The following is a 7,506-nucleotide window of genomic DNA, read 5'->3' on the forward strand; positions in this document are numbered from 1 at the left end:
ACTCATCTAGTAGCTTAAGGGCACATAATGGCACTGCAACTCTTTATCCAGCACCTGAAGTATTGCCAAGGTGTTTGATTGGCCAACTCATCTGTTTTTAAAGGTATAAGTACACTTTCAGCATAAATGTACATTTATGTAAGTCATTCTAAGGAGAGCAAGGAGTGTGTGTATAAAAATCACCAGCAGCTTCGCAAGAGCATTACTGATTTGGAGACACATATGATGCATTCTGATTTTGCCCTGAATATTTCCTAAAAAAAGTTTGCTAGGTCCATTTGGTAGATGCTGCACACTCTTCAAAACAGAAATATCTGGTCTCTGGTTTGAAACAACCTCCCAGGATGTTTTGTTACATTCATGGCAACACTTTAATCCATTAGAAAAATGTTCACAAAAGATTTGAGTGGTAAACTCTAAGTGCTGATGAGGCATTTCGGTTTTCAGACATCTCTGCTTCTCAAGCTGTTACTAGTTAAATATATACTTTACTTCTTTTTCATGTATTTGGCCAAGTGTATCATAGTGCGCTGCATAGAGAAAAGCAGAGGGATGTATGCCTTACTTATCAGAATTCTGTTTGTGTTGTATCTATCAGAATTCGTTTTGTGTTGTAGTATCATTTCTAGTTGGCAACGAGATTTCATGTAAGTTTCTTCCTGTCAGAGATTTTGTGTCCTCTGAAGTGCTGGAAGACAAACCCCGTGCTTGGAGCCAGAACAGGAAGACAGACAAAAAATGCTGACTTGAAAAAATGTATGAGTTCCTGTTCTGCTGTATTTGTAGAGCCCAGCACTGTCTCAGTTTGCCCATCTTAGTAGGTGTGTAATAGATAACCTGTCATTATGTTACTTAGGGTCCCAAAACAAAAACAATTTGTGTCTTGGTTTAAAACAACTTGAAGGAACATACTCTGGAATGAGCTGCCTCCCTTTATAGGTTCAACAAATCCCTTTCCACCAATAAGTGATGAATACAAGTAGAAGTGAAAAGGGTGCAGCAACGGGTGCAGCAACAGTCAGGAAATAACAGCAAATACCCATCAGATAGAAAACTGCTTAACCTCACAGACTCCACAGAACAGAGACCCAAATGCCGGGGACAGCCCCCAGGATGACGTTCCACAGCCGAGTGCGCGGTTCGAGGGACAAAGGGAGAGGTGGTGCCAGTCTTCCCCCACCATGCCCCTGCGCTCTGCTCATCTCCAGCTGGAGCGCCGGCTGGTGCTCCACGGCTCAAGGGCTGGAAACTTGCGCAAGGACTCTCCCTTTCTCTCGGCAGGAGCAGTAAAGGCAAGGTGTCCGGGCTGGGGTGACTCCGTAGTCTTCTCTCCTGGAGCAGGGACCGATGGAGCTGGACCAGATTGCTGGAGAGCAGCCACCCCACTCGATGTGGCAGTACAGGCGACATGTGTGGAATTCTCTTCCATGGAGCTCAAAACTGCCAACTGCAAACTCTCCAACACGAGAGAAAAAAAAACGGACATGAATCCCAAAAGGAAACGGCTCTGCCTGGGCAAAGACCAGGAAGTCAGCGAGCCAAAACTCACACGGCAAGAGGGGATGAGCTGCTTGTGACAGCCGACTTAAAAAGCGCCCGATAGCACCTCACACCGCAGCTTCCCGGCTGCAGGTCAGAAAGAGACAGGATCAAATAGATCTGGAATACGACAACATTTTGGGTTACAGATGACAATTTGAGTGATCTAGAAGTTAGGATGTAGGTTATATTGTGTGTGTTTCTTGGTAGTCACAAAATCTTGAGGGTTCTGTTTCAAGGACAGATTCACTCATCAGTAACTAGAGTTCTTCACAGGCATATTACATCACAAGGCATGATAAAACCACAAGGACTGGCAAATTTGAATATGCAGTCCTGGAGGCAACTCCAGAATAATGCAGATAAGGTAACCATTAACTTTAATACAGATAAGGTAAACATTAAATTTAAATTTTTCAGACTACTGGCACAATGCATTATTGTCCTGCCATATTTTGTCTTTCTAATGTAAGAAAATGGATTTTATGCAAGGCACTGTTCATGCATTGTAAAATCACATTGTGTTTTCCCATATGTGTCTGATTTGTGACATTTATGCTTGCTTTTCACAGAAGTTGGCACAACAGGTTTTTTTACATGGTTCAGTCTCTCCTTCCAGGCAGCAAGTGATGATAGGAAAAGTGAAAATAGCCTCATATTGCACCAGGGTTGGTATGGATTGGATATTAGCAAAAATATTGTCACCAAAGAGACTGACAGGGATTGGAAGAGGCTGCTCAGGAAAGTGGTTGAGTCACCTTCCTGCAGGTATTTAAAAGACAAGTAGACACACAGCACTTGGGATGTGGGTTAGCAGGAAACCTAGTGATGCTCTGTGATGTTAGTGATTGGACTTGTTGACCTTAAAGGTCTTTTGCATCTTTAACAATTTGATTAATTATATGGGGAGTAGCTATTTTACAAAAATAATCATATGTGAACAATAGCGTTCATATGTGAACAAAACATTATTACTTCTGATTATTACTTTGTCAGTGTTCAGCAGCTGTTCTGAGTCAAATTGTCTCTGTGATATGTGAGGACATAGCCATAAGAATGTGTGAGTTTAATGGTAATTTGTCTTTTTATTTATTTATTCTATCACTTGTTCTGAATTGTAATTAGTACTGTATGACTTCAGTAGACAATTGGATTTTAAAAGTAACTAGGAATCATTAAGGTGTGTTAAGAATTAATGTTTTGAAATATTCACATTTCCATGTCTCATGACTGATACACATACAGCTGTTGAATAATTGTACAGTTTCATTGTAGTCAATCATGTGATCATTTATTATTGCCAAAAATTGGATTCTTTTTATTAGTGAATCATTCAGCTGGCTGCAGTGCTTTTCCATGCTTCCCCTTCATGGTTCATATGAGTTTTTTCTGTTACAAAGGAATTAAAGAACCAATTTGGTAATGTTGGTGGGAGCTGATCCACTGCATTGAGCTTAGGAAACATGGGGACATCTGTTTCCATATCTAAGTTTTACACTGTTGCAAATTTCTGCACTGTGTAGAGTGCATGTGGAACATGAATAGGGTCTGCAATAAAGTTTTTATTTAGGTAAACTTATGAATTTCTTATATGCCAATTTTTCTGCAATAACCATGTGACTCACTATAAATGCATGATTACTTATGCTTTCCTTTAATTGTATCACATTTTCACATGGCTTAGAACCTGCAAACAGATTAGCAACTAATGCACAGAAAATGCTGTTCTTGTAGCAAATTCTCTTGAAAAGTGCTGTAATATGTCAAGTTGTCCATATGTCCCACTGCCTCTGTAAGCAACATTGCTAGTCAGAGGTGTGATTTAGGAAGAGCTTTTCGACTGTGTATTTTCTGTTGTCAGATCTTCTCATGCTCTGCTGACATCCTTAATTAGAGAACTAGAAATGTTAAAAGACTACATCCAAACCTATGCCCTTTAAAATCTTTAGTGTAAGATTGTATTTATTACCTTTTTGAACTTCTTGATACTGTTATTTCATGGCTACAAATCCAACAATTTTATCACTCTGAAAGATGTACTTCCTTTTCTCTGTTTTCAAATCCATCTCATTAAATTTTCACTCATAATGAATGCCCTCCCTTTTGTTTTTTCAGGGTTTGATGAACAGTTCTGCTGCCACCTTACCCAACTATTCTCTAGTAGATATCACAATTTTTCTTGTGAAGGTAGAGGAAGTGCTTCTTCTCGTTAGTCATTTAGTTGTCCTTGTTTGAAATATAATACACACTTAGGGTACACTAAGAAACTGTATTATTGACAATATATGCTCATGCTTTCAAATAATCTTATAAAAAGAGATATAATATGTATTTTCTATAGAAAAATGCAGTGTATAAATATATAATCTAGCCATTGCTGTATTTTATGGAGCAGTATTTCTATGGATATTTCTATTGATGTTTTGAGAGCATTAGCATGGAATAGGATATCATATCTATAGGATGTAAGTGCAGATACTGTTTCTGTCATAGAATATTTTAAAAAATATATTATTAGAAGAAACCATATCTCCAAGCTTAGTTTTTTTAGCATAGTTAAAACAGTGAAACTAGGAACTAGAAAATACTTTGAGAAATAATTTAAGTGGCATCTGTAACATGTTAATAAAGTTTTCTGATATGTACGATAATACTTTGATGTGATATTTTTGACAAAAAACCAGTGCATATACATTGATAATTCCTGTACTAATCCTTTATTTTAATTCTAGTAAATTTCTAGAGAGGAAAAAACCCATTAAGCATCATAAGTATCTACCGTGCTTTTTTTGGATTGTACTTCACTGTGACTGATAATTTCTTATGCCATTGTGCATCTTGAAACACTTAGGTTAATGATTTTTTGAAAAGTGCAGCAGCAGAGAAGCAGCTAAATTAATAATGTCAGACATCAAAGGCTCTTGATCATTAAGTCACAGGTTGCCAGATTTTGTGATATTTTCTGCTGTGACAATACTCAAATCACAGCAACTGCTACCTGCTGATGTAGCCAGTCTTCCCTCGAATTTAGATTGTCCCTCAGCTTCACACAAAGTTCCATTTCTTCCTGCAGGCTCTTTGTTGTCCCTTGCACTTCTTGTCTCGCTGCCCCTGTCTTAATCTCAGTGTGGCCCAAGCCCGTCTCAGAAAGCTTCCAAGCAGCAGCCAGAAGTGGATGAGGCTCCAAGGACTCTACAAATCCATTCTGCATTTCAGTGGCACAGAGAAGCACAGACAGGAAGGGACTTGCTGCAACAAATGTTCAGCTATTCCTGCTTTCATAAGGAGACATTGGTTTCCAAGTAGCCTGAAGGCCAGAGGAAACAAACCCACTTATCTGCTCCTGAGTATTTATCTTCCATCTTATTGTGGGAAAAGAAAATAACAGGAAAGGAAGGATGTGGAAAATATGACGTTCCACTGGGGAAAAAGAAAAAGGGTTAAGGTAAATGTTTGGCCTGGTGAAGGCCTAAAGAAGTATCTGCAGATCAGATGCAAGGAGTTTGTGGTTAGGTAGTGGAAAGCAGAACCAGCAGAATGAGAGAGGAAAAGGGAGATGCTGGGAGAAGCGAGAGATTTTGGCAGAACTAGGCAAAATGAGGAAAAGGAAAAAATGAAAAGAAAAATGCAAAAGGAGCTTAAAGCTTTTGTCTTTTCAAAATAAAACTTTTTTGAAAGAAAAACGTAACTAATCCAAATGGGAGTGGAGCAATTAGTAGATGGAGAAATGCCAAATACAATGAAAAAAAGACAGGAAGAAGGAAAATGTAAAAATGAAAGGAAGTGGAAAAGGGGAGGGGGAACACCCTACATTACTTCTATTTTCCAATTCCTTTGTTTTGTCATATGTCCTTGGGAAATCAGTTTATTGTGATAAAAGAATTTATGTCTAACAATGACATCTCCTCTGTGTTTATGCACTGATATTGTTACTGTGCTAGGGCTAGACCAGGGACCTCCAAAAGTTTTTGATCATGCACCTCTATTAGTAAGACCTTTTTAAGCATGCACCCATAATCAAGGCATATATATTTATTTATAAATTGTACACATGATCTATTCCATTAATGTATTATGTACGTTTAAAAACATTTACCAAAATAGGAACTAAGATAATGTGAGATAAAGATGAAAAAAACAAACAGTATTTTGAAGATTTGCTTTTTTTTTAAATTTTTTTTTTTTAGTTTTTAATGCTAGAACCCATTATTTCTTCACTGCAGTGTATTGTCTGGCATACATCTTGGGTTGTAATTTCCCTGCCACACACATAATTTCGAGAGCACTAGACTAGACACTAACGCAATGTCTAAAGCCTTGTGATGAGCTCTCTCCAAGCTATTGCTTACATTTCTGATGGCCTTGGTGAAGAAGATGAGGAGGTGGCCTCCTTATCACATGATGCCGAGCTGCCTCAGCTCTTCATAAGTGTTTTACAGTACTGCACAGAAATGGATTTAGAAATAGCTGGTTAGCACCAGTCAAAATCATTGACAAAAATAGTCATTCAGCCTGATGGCACCCGAATTTTCTATGTTGTATTCTCTTACATTTACCAGCTACAAGGAAAAAAATTATGGTTTCCAAAAATAAAGGCACAACTTTTATGGCCATGACTTTAGAAGATTCTAGTCCAGTTACAGTCAAAGTAGACCTACAGCTATTCGATAAAGACATTAAGAATTCAATTTAGTTTTTTATATTTTCCTAAGTTTCTTCTCAAAGTAGGATCAGCAAATTGAGTTGAGGACATCCTTTGAATTAGACCTGCAATCATGCTTTGAGTTGCACAGAGAAGATCAGACCCACTTTTTCAAGCATAATTGATTTATATATGTTGACTCTTAGTTTTCAAATGTGTCTAACAGAACACATTTGAAAGTAGTGTGACATTCAAAACTTCAATAATAAATTATACTGGATTTTCTTGCAAAGGGTAAGCCCCAAGAAAAACCTTCATTTTGCTGCTTTCTCATGCGCTTTCCTGTGGAAATTCATATAACAAAGGTTTTGGGAAGGTAAGAGCTGTAAGAATATAAGCATAGGCTTGTATTTAAAGAATATTTCTTTATATTTGTTTAACAACATTTATACTTAATGTTTTTATAATTCTTTTACTTATGTCTAGAAGCAGCAATTTGAAGCAGTAACAAAAGGCAAACACCGAGAGTGAAATGAAACTATGATAAAACTATGAATTGTTTATAGATATTTTCAGGCTAGTTTATATTTAAATGCTTTCTGACCTTCTTTGTGCCCTATGCTGACATAGACTTGAATTACCAAACATTACGTTTAACATCCTAGCCTAACAAGTCTTTGTTGCCAGCAGATTATCTAATGCAGTCTGCAGTTCAGTCAAAAGGCTGGGTTTAAATGCTCTAGAAATGTAGGAACTTATGCCAGCACAAAACCTGGCAAATTATATTAACCCCTTTAGTCAAATTCACACTTGTATTTCAAATATGTAATTGGATTCTGGCATTGGGGGGGAGGTTTCTGACTTAATTTGTTTCCTTGTAAGAGTCCATCAGTGCTATCGACTGGTCATGTCAATGGCTTAAGAACAAGAATGGAGAGATCCAAAAAAGGGGTGTTTAATCTCCCTATGCCTGACCTTTCTGCTGAGAATATTGGAAAAGATAGTAATGGTTACAAAACAGACACCGGTTTGCATTGACTTGGACTGAGAAGATTGCTTGTCTTTAGTATGCTTCCCCATGGTGGTATCAGGCAATTCCTCTGTACTTTGTTTTCAACTCACTTCATAAACACAAATCCATCATTCTTTTAATCTGCTGGAGTGCTGGTTGAAGTTGACTCAAACATAAAAGGGTCTGTATCCTGTTGGGCCTCTGCTATCCTTTAAGTAGGATTTAATGACTGTACTGTTTGTGAGACAATACTGGCAGAGCAGTAGGAAGACTCTACTGCATTGTGACCTAGATCATTATCAATCAGATAAAC

Source organism: Zonotrichia leucophrys, chromosome Z, assembly GCF_028769735.1.
Source record: "Zonotrichia leucophrys gambelii isolate GWCS_2022_RI chromosome Z, RI_Zleu_2.0, whole genome shotgun sequence".
Lineage (NCBI taxonomy): Eukaryota > Metazoa > Chordata > Aves > Passeriformes > Passerellidae > Zonotrichia > Zonotrichia leucophrys.